The 10,415-nt window shown below is 36.7% G+C and overlaps 1 pseudogene; it reads left to right on the plus strand.

Moving 5' to 3' along the window:
* The first annotated feature begins 3,830 nt into the window (after positions 1-3,830).
* LOC100072012 (AKT-interacting protein pseudogene) lies at positions 3,831-4,683 on the plus strand (annotated as a pseudogene).
* The last annotated feature ends 5,732 nt before the right edge of the window (positions 4,684-10,415 follow it).

Here is a 10,415-nt window from a genome sequence, read left to right on the forward strand (position 1 = left end):
CAGAATTCACAGTGCCCATGGTAGTGTATTTCTGTTTCTAGCACCCTCCCAATAATTCTGAAAGCACTAATTCCCTAAATGTGCTTCTTGAAGCAGCTAGACTGCCTAATAGTTCTTGCAACTGGGCCTTGACTGATACAGTCACAGATTATAAAAATTATTCCATATTTATATATTACTCTCTTTCAAATAAAGGAGAAACTCTGTTTAGTATCAGAATGTTTACTGCCAATTTAACATCGCATATCTTCCTTTTGAATAGAGACAGCCTAAGTGAATAATCATATGACAAGCATAATTCATCAAGATTTGATTAACATGATACTATTTGAATACAATATTCTCTTTAATAAAAAAGATTAAAATCTAATATGAGTCAGGAGTAGTGAACATAATACACATTGGGATAAAGAAAAACCCAGAACTTGGCATATACTAGAAGACAAAAGAAAAATAAAAGAAGATCTCAGGAATACTTAAGCACTTTGATATTTTATGGTACTCAAAGCCCTTATTAAAAGAAAGAGTGCATTATCTGTACTATTTAGTTGGAATATTCCAGATGTCTCTAGTCTTTATAAACATATCACAACATCTTAATTCTTTGTTTGTTTGAATTGCTCCTTAGTCATGTCTCTTTTTCATTCCATTCTTAATCACTGAGTCTGTGATTAAAAATGGCAAACATGTGTTTTGAGAAGAAACTAAGCTATGATTTTGGTTGTGGGTAGTAATTTCAGAGGGGCAGAACATATTAACCCTTTCCTTCTCACCCTACTCGTGGCCTCATAACAAGACACAAGGAAACAGTAAACACAAAATAAACACACAAAGCATAGAAAAACTACTTTCAGTTCAAATGTGTGTGTATGGTTATATTAAGGAGATGTTTCTGGAGAAATAAACAAATAAAAAGTGACAGTTTAATATTTACAAAACAATGTTAAGCTGAAATAATATAGGCCATCACAGATGGGATGTTATTTTGGTTAAGACTCTTAATTTTCGCTCTTAAATGAACATCAGTTTTAGAATCTCACAATCATTGGATCCAACCTGACTCCACTTTCTACTATCAGGAGGATCAAGTGTAAGTCATTTCAACATTCATGGTTGACTACTTCATTTGTAAAATGAGAGAAATCACTTCATGTGGTAACTCTAAGTTGATTACCATCTGCCAGGTTATGAGACATATCTCAATTTAATTAGAAAAAGTTCCAGACAAAAGTTAAATATTGTTAGTCATACCTATACTGGGGAAAAATTGAAAATATAATTTCAATTTTTATGGAAGGGAAACAGTTTTATCCATTTAAAAACAGCACTCCATAGTTATATACACAAAATTTCAAAATTTACAGTAAATTTCTACCAACCTTGGAGAAAAACAAGAAAAATAATATAAAGTAAATATATTAAAATATTTACAGGAAAATAAAGTCAAATATAATATGATTGTGTGAAAGGAAATACTAATAGTGTATTCATTGTTAAACAAATTTGAACAATTCAAATGAAGTAATTCAGATAAGATAATATATTAATAAGATTTAGTTCAAAGGGAACAGTAAATCACCAAGTTGAACAGAAGCCTATATATGTAGTCATAGTAATGCACAGACAAATATTTCAGAAAAACTAAAAGTTTTATTGGTTCCAAATAAAAAAATACATTTGAAGAAATTCTAATGTCATGTCAATACTTTCTGTAAAAGCAAATACATCACTGATATTACTACATTTTAAGTAACCAAAATACGACTCTGAAGTCCTATCATGAGGTTCTTTTGGGAATCTGCATATTAAATTTGAACGATATTTTATAAAAATATTTTGTTGCTTTTAAGTCAGGAGGTTGGTAGTAATAAGTTTACATCCAACATGTTAGAGGATAGTTCAAACTCTTTTACTGTCTGCGGGTCTTTGACATGTTATTTTTCTCTTTTTAAGGATTTTCTTTAAAAGAAGATTATGATTTGAAATAAACATCTTTCGTTGATAATTTACGTTTCATCTTTGCCTCTTGGAGGATGCATTATAATCATGACCTCATTGTAGACAACTGCTTGCAAATGGCAAATGTGTCTCTTTGTTTTTCATCCCTTCTGGTGATTACATTTCTCATATAATTTTATCTGTCAAGATGAGTTATTGATTCTATCAAGAGGGTTGAGTGAGATGATGTCGATGTCATACTGATTCAAAGCCAGTAGTTTGTCTTTAATAATTTTGCCAAAGATTGTGAGAATTTTGCTTGTTTTCAATAATCTGTATTATTAGTAACAGAGTTTTGTGCTCAGTGAATTCTGGTTGTTACAGCCTACCAGCTATTTCTTAGAGTTAAGTGCTTTCTCTTCTATCTGTACTGAAGGTGCATTGTGATTTTCAGACTGATTGATTGATGACTGATTTAATGGATGATGATGAGAGGTGTATCTTCCATGCTGGAAAACAGTCAGTAAGATAATGCCTGTAAAGTGCTTAGTGCATGCTTGGTACCTAGGAAGAGTCCAATAAAGGTTGGCTATTTTTCCCATTCATGTGGCAAATTTCAACAGGAGTGCTCATTTAGAGCAAATGAATAAAATCAAATTCAGGAGTTATGTTCAGTGTTTAAATTAAAATGAACATTGTAAAACTCAGTGTACTAGTTATCTATTGCTGCTTAACAATCATGCCATAATCTTAGGCTTAAAACAGCACACATTTCTTACATCACAGTTTCTCCAGGGCAGGAGTCTGAGCACAGTGTAGCTGAGTCCTCTGCTTCAGGGTCTCACAAAGCTGCAATCAATGTGTCTGCCAAATGGGGATCTTATCAGAGGCTCAGTTGGGAGGGATCAGCTTCCAAACTCACAGTGTTGTTGGCAGAATTCAGTCCCTTGCAGATTGCCAGACTGAGGGCCTCAGTTTCCTGCTGGCTGTAAGTCAAGGGCTAGCCTCTGCTCCTTGCCGCATGTCCTTGTCCACATGGTGCCTCACAACATGGCAGCTCACTTCTTCAAATCCAGTGAGAGAGAGTCTCTTGGCAAGATGGGTCACAATCTTTTGTAATATATACACATAATCTAGTTCATCATGTCGCCTTTGCCATATTCCATTAGTTAGAAGCAATTGGTAAGTCTCACCCACACTCAAGGGGAAGGTAACAGACAAAGCACAAATACTAGGGAGCAAGGATAATGGGGCCCACCGTAGAGTCTACTGGCCACATTTCATAAGAATAAAACTCATAAAGCAAGAGCTGTATTTCATTGTTTAAATTCACTTACATCCTTGCTGCCCTTACATAATGAAAGATAATTTTTTCTAATTAAAATATTTAGGAAAAAAAGTTTTACTATAATATTTTTAAGTACTAAAGTACCAGAAGGAGATAATATCTTGGGATTGCATAGCACTTCAGAGTTCATAATGTATTAATATTTATGAATATTATTATTTCAGACTAGAAAATGGAAGGTAGAGGTAATATTAATTTCAAGATTACAACACAGAGTTTAGGCTCCAAGTAAAGATTTAATTACAGCATCCTGCTGTGTATTGGTGATGAATTCAATATGTCCTCCTCAACATTTGGCCATTCTTTTAAATAACTTTCTTAAACAAAAACAATCCAAATTGGATGGAATGATGGGTAGGGGCTGGGCTTGCACTGTGAACAGATAAGCTGTTGGGCCAGGACAGTCAAGTGCCAAGGGCACTCTACTGAAGGCATCAGGATGAGGTGTGCCACAGGTCAACAGGAAAATGATGAGTTGATGAAATTGGTAACACAGGGCATTTATTTCTTTGTGAGATACATGTTATGAACCATTTTCTGTAACATGTCTATAAGCTCTGTGTGCAAACAATCTGGTGGTCAAGAGAATATTTTAACAGCATGAAAACCATAACTCCATGCACAGCTCCAAAAATACAGCTGCCTTCTATTCGCAAAATTGCTTTGCTCCTAACTAAGACTGTATCTCCTGCTCCCAGCAGTAAACAAATGGCACACATGCTTTTTACAGACCCTTCCATCCGGAACACTCCCTTCTTGCGGTATTTACCTTGCTTGTGAAGCAGAAGTTCTCTGGTGTCTATGTGCAGCCATCTTATAGCTCTTCATTAATGTAGGTCAGAGCAACATTCATATGCGATGGACTTTATCAAAGTGGCATATTTACATTTACAGTGTATATCACTGATAACTATCCAGATGGTGACTGTCCATGATGAGGTTTGATCTGATGAGGTCTGTCTTTCACCCACTAGTTGATTCCAACGCAGGTCAACTAGAGATGCAGAGAGCATTTGCAAAATGCAGGTGGAGCCATAAACATAGTTGTTAAGTATTTATGTATCCATGGGGAGTTGAAACAGCAAGACTCCTGAACCCAGAGTCTGCAGTACTGTATGAAAAGATAGTCAACTTTTTAAAGTAAAATGCTTGACAGTATTGACATGCACTGCTTGCTTGTTTGATAAATCTAAATTGGAAGACACTATGCAATTAGTTTTTCTCTGTGGAATTCTTCTGTATGTGATGAACTCATAGAGATGATGCTATCTTATAGAAAGAAGACTGATGAACACCATAATAAAACATTCATGTTACAGAATTCTAGATTAAACTCCAATGTGCAAAGAGCTTGCAAGATGTCTTTCTTGTGCCTACATCAAGAAAAAGAAGAATAAACTGAAAATCAATGACTTTTCTTGGACTCATCAGAGAAGTGAGATTATAAGAAAATGTTTTACCTTGAAATCTGGAGAAAAAGCCAGAACCAGAGAGTCACAGATGATATCTGCTTACCTGGAGCAGAAGCTGCTAGAGCCATAAACTGGTAAGGAAACTGAAATAGCAATTTTGATGAATTGCTGGAGGCTGAGTTTGAACCAGTGTGAGTGAAAAACTCAGGGGAGCTGCAGTCTTGTATGACCCCCACTCTCACAGTTTTTATCTCCAGGAGCCCCACCAGGTTCTCACAGTGAACATACAAGATTTCTGACCTTGTGATTCTGGCAGGGGGAGGGAAAGAGCAATCATTGTGAAACATGTCCAGAGCATTCTCCATAACAAAGACCTACTTTTCAAGGGGAAAGGATTTTTAACCAGAGCCTTATCCCAGGTAGGGGAAGGAAAGTCTTCCCACTCCAGCCCACTCTCGCCTTCCTGTCTAACCTAAGGTGATGGGGGAAGCTAAACATCTATAGAAACACCAGCCAAGGTCTTAGCCCACAGTTGCAGGCCTACTAAAAGACTCAGATTTAATCATAAGGCAACAGCACTGGCCCCCTGTCCCACACCTTAGCACATCACACACTGGATTCCAGTATGATAACAGTGGAACACTGCTGAAAGATGTAAGATGCAGATGGACCCTGAGGAGGGAATACTTAGGGAAACCAAAAGTGATGTAGGGAGACAAAAATAAGGACCTCAGAGGAATTAAAAGTCACTGGCAGCTACAGCTACAGCAAACATTAATCACTGCCCAACTCTTACCCAGATTAGCATAGATCCTCACACTGAAGACCTAGTTACCTCAGTTCCTGTTCCCCAATACGTGATTCAATTTGTTAAATCAACGTGATTCAACCAGAAACTACCAAGTATGCCAAAAGGCAAGAAAAAAATGTGAAGAGAGGAAGCAAGCATCATACCAGAGTTGATATGACACAAACTTTGGAATTATCAGAAAGAGAATTTAAAATAACTATAAATTAACTGCTAAATGCTTCAATTGAAAAAGAAATGAGACAATATCCAAGAATAGATGGCTAATGTAAGCAGACAGGTGGAATCTCTAAGAAAGTATCAAAAAGAAATGCTACAAATCAAAAGAATTGTAATAAAAATGAAGAATACTTTTTGTTCCCATCAGTGTGGAAACAACTGAGGGAAGATTTAGTGAGCTTGCTTATAGGCCAACAGACTTCCCAACCTGAAATGCAGCCAGTAAAAAGAACAAAAAAATTTAAAAAACAGAAACTCTAAGAACTTGGGACATTTCAAAAAGTAACGTGTGTATTAGAAATACCAGAAGGAGAAGAAAGAGAATATGGAGCAGAAGAAATATTGAAGTAATAATGGACAAAATATTTCCAAAATTAATAACAAATACCAAACTACATATCCAGGAAGCCCAGAGAACAACACAGGATAAATACAAAACAAACTAAAACTATGCTGAGGCACAGCACATTCACACTACAGAAAACCAAAGACAAAGACAAAAATCTTTGAAGAAATCAGAAGGGATGGAGCAAACACACCTTACCTAAAGAGGAAAAAAATGACAATTACAGTGGACTCCACATCAGAAGTCATGCAAACAAGAGAAGCAGAGTGAAATTTGTAAGGTATCGAAAGAAAGAAAAAAATAGAATTCTATACCCAGTGAAATTATCCTTCAAAAACTGTCCTTCAAAAGTACTTAAAGACTACGTCTCTTTCTCATGTGTGAGTGTGTGTACACACACACACACACACACACACACACAAACTGAGCGAATGCATACTCAACTGATATGCCCTGAAGGAAATATTAAAAGAAGTTCTTAAGGGAGAAGGAAAATGATATAAGTCAGAAACTCAGATCTGCAACAGAGAAAGGAAGAGGGTTGGAGAAAGAACAAGTGAACAAAAATAAAATATTTTATTTTTCTTATTTTAATAGATCTAAAATATAATTTTATTTGTAGTAATATCAACAATGTATTGAGTGTGGCATATGGATAAGTGAAATGAGTGACAGAAATGTCATTAAGGAAGGAGGGAGGAATTGGAAATACTCTACACAACATGTAGTATTACACATGTAGTGGTATAGTATTACTTGGAAGTGATTTAGATTAATTTGCAATGTATATTCTAAACTCTGAAGAAAACACTAAATTTTTTTGAAAGTGGTATAATTGATAATAAGGCTAACAGAGAAAGGAAAATTAAAATGACATAAAATGCTTAATGAAATCCAAAGAAAGCAGAAAAAAGAGGGGAAAAAGAAAACAAAGAAGAAATGCAAGGAATTAAAAAGTTACATACATAGCAGATATTAGTTCAACCATGTCAATAATTTAAGTGAGAATGATCTAAATGCACCAATTAAGAGACAGATATTGTCAGAGTGAATAAAATTACATGTTGTCTACAGGAAACTCATTTTAAATATAAAGACTCAGAAAAGTTAAAATTAAAGGATAGAGAAAAATATACAATGCTAACACTAATTAAAAGAAAAGGAGAGTAACTATACTAATTTCAGAGAGAACAGACCTCAGAATGAGGAAAATTATCAGCGACAATGAGGGGCACTGCATAACAATAAAGGGATTAATTCTCCAAGAAGATCTAGCAATCCTAAACATGTGTACTTACCAATAAAGCGTCAAAATATGTGAAACAACAACTAATAGAACTGAAAAAGCAATGGTGAAACAACTTCTGTAGCTAGAGACTTCAACATTCCTCTTTTAGCAATTAATAGATCAAGGAAGCATAAAAATAGTAAGACTATAGTTTACCTGAACAGCACTGTCAATCAACTTGATCCAATAGACATTTACAGAATTCTCCATCCAATAACAGTTGCAACACCTCCTTCTCAAGCTCACATGGCACTTGCTAAACAGACCATATTCTTGTTGAAAAACCCACTTTAACAGATTTAAAAGAATAGAATTCATACAAAATATGTTCTCAGACCATGGTGGAATTCAACTAGAGATCAAAAATAGAAAGCTGAAAAATCTTCAAATATTTGGAAATTAAACAACACACTTTGAAATAAAATATGGGTCAAAGAAGCATCTCTAGAGAAATTTAAAAATTTTGAAACGAATGAAAATGAAAATATAACGTCAAAATTTGTGGGATGCAGAAAAATTAGTGCTTATAAAAATTTACATAATGTTGTATAACAAATAATGTAGCGTTAAATGCATGTACTAGAAAAGAAGACATAAAACCAATAACCTAAATTTCCACCTTAAGGAACTAGAGAAAGAATAACAAATGAAGGTTAAAGGAAGCAGAAGGAAAGAGATAACAAAAATTGCACAGAAATTAAGAAAATTGAAAAGAGGAAAACAATAGAGAATATCAGCATAACCAAAAACTAGTTCTTTGAAAAGATAAATAAAATTGATGAACCTTCAGCCAGGCTAACAAGAAACAAGGGAGGACACAAATTATCAATATCAGAAATGAAATAGGGGTCATCACTACCGATCCTGTGGACACTAAAAGAGTAATGAAGGAGAGCCACACAACTCTATGTCAATGAACTTACTAACTTAGATAAAACGGAACAACTCCTTGAAAGACACAAACTACCAGAATTCACATGGAGAAATAAATAATCTGGATTGGTCTATATCTATTAAAGAAATGAAATCAATAGTTAATAACCTTCCAAAAAAGAACCCCTCAGAGCCATATGGTTTTAGTGGTGAATTCTATCCAAAACTTAAGGAAGAAATGATACTAATTCTACGCAATATCTTCCACAGGATAGAAGCAGAGGGAACACTTTCTAACACATTCTATGAAGACAGTCTTACCCTTATACCTATGCAGTGAAGGGTTAACTCAGCAGGCTAACGTTGCTCAAACTCTGCACATTCCAAAGGAAAGGTTGTCTTCAGGAGGACTGTGTGTGATCCAGTGACCAGGAGATAACCTCTGAGTGCTTGTAACATCCTATCTGATGAGAGCGCTTTGTATGCTTGGAGTCTTGCACACTTTATCAGTTTGATCAGATGGTTTATGCTAATAGTATGACTTATGGTGAATGCCGGTTTTTGTACGCCTGAAGTCATGGGTCATGCTGTATCAGGTTGAGCTCTGGGGGACTGGAGATTGAGTAGTTAAGCTCAGTTATGCAGGTGCTTCATGCACACATGAATCACCTCCCAGTAAAATCCCCGGACATCAAGACTCAGGTGAGCTTCCTTGATTGATGATATTTCACACGTTTTCTCACACCTCATTCCTGGGAGAATTAAGCATTCACCATGTGACTCCACTGGGAAGTGATACATGGAAGTTTGTGCCCAGTTTCTCCTGGACCTCACCCATGCACATTTTCCCTTTGCTGATTTTAATCTTTACCCTTTTTTTCTGGAGGCTGGGAAGTCAAGATAAAAATTCTGGCCTGCTTGGTTCCTAGTGACAACTGCCTTCTCGCTACATCCTCACATGGCCTATTCTTGGTGCATGTGCACACCCACCCACACACACACACATACAGACAGTGAGAGATAGAGAGCTCCCTTACTCTTCTATTAAGATCACCAATTCTGCTGGATGAGACGCCACTCTTATGACCCCACTTAACCTTAATTACGTTCTAAAATCTCTGTCTCCAACAAAGTCACATTGGCAATCAGGGCTTCAACACGAATTTTGAGAGGATATAGTTCGGTTCACAGCATTCTTCTCCTGGGCCCCAGAATTCATGTCCTTATCACATATAAAATATATTCATTCCATTCCAACAGCCAAAAATCTTAACTCATTCCAGTATCAACAATAAAGTCTAAATACCAAAGTCTCATCTAAATCAGGTATGAGTGAGACTTGAGCTATAATTTATTCTGAGGCAAAATCCCTCTCCAGTTGTGAACACGTGAAAGTAGACAAATTATGTGTTTCCAAAATACAATGGTAGGACAGGCATAGGATAAACATTCCCATTCAAAAGGGAGAAAGTGGAAAGAAGGAAGGGATGACAGGTCCCAAGAAAGTCCAAAACCCATCAAGGCAATCCCATCAGATCTTGAGGATTGAGACTAATCCTCTTTGGTTCCATGCTCTGCCCTCCAGGGCCACTAGGATGAAAGTATCATCTCCATGGCTTTTTGGAGAAGGTTCTCCCCCTGCAGCTCTGCCAGGCCATCCTGCCCCCAAGGCTCTGCTGAATGGGTCTCCCCCAAGACTCTATCTAGGTGGTTCCATCCCCATGACTATTCCAGGTGGCCCTGCCCCCAAGTCTCTACAGGGTGGTCCCACTCCCAAAATTTCAGGTGGAAGCTATGTGGCTTTTTAAACTGAAGTGCTGTTCCCGATGATCTCTGAGTTGCCTTTGGGGTCATTCTTTCCTCTTCTTGAAGAATAGAGTGCTTTCTCAGCTATTAGCTCTATCATACTGTGAATGAAACTGGGACCCCCCCCCCTTGGTGTAACAGGTGAATCTAACAAGCAAGCTGCATAGGCTAAAAGTCAGTACTATAAGAACCCATGCTGCACTGTGAAGCAGCCATGTGGGCTTCCTACGGCTAAATGACGTTGCAACCCCTCGGCTCATGACTGAAGATGCCAGCAGGATGAATCAGCAACAGGAAGAGATAATAGGTACTGTGCTCTCACGTTTCCCAGTGGCATTTCTTAGAGATTGAGGGAAAAATTGACAACCCCGGTCCTT

This window comes from Equus caballus, chromosome 2 (genome assembly GCF_041296265.1).
Source record: "Equus caballus isolate H_3958 breed thoroughbred chromosome 2, TB-T2T, whole genome shotgun sequence".
Classification (NCBI taxonomy): Eukaryota; Metazoa; Chordata; class Mammalia; order Perissodactyla; family Equidae; genus Equus; species Equus caballus.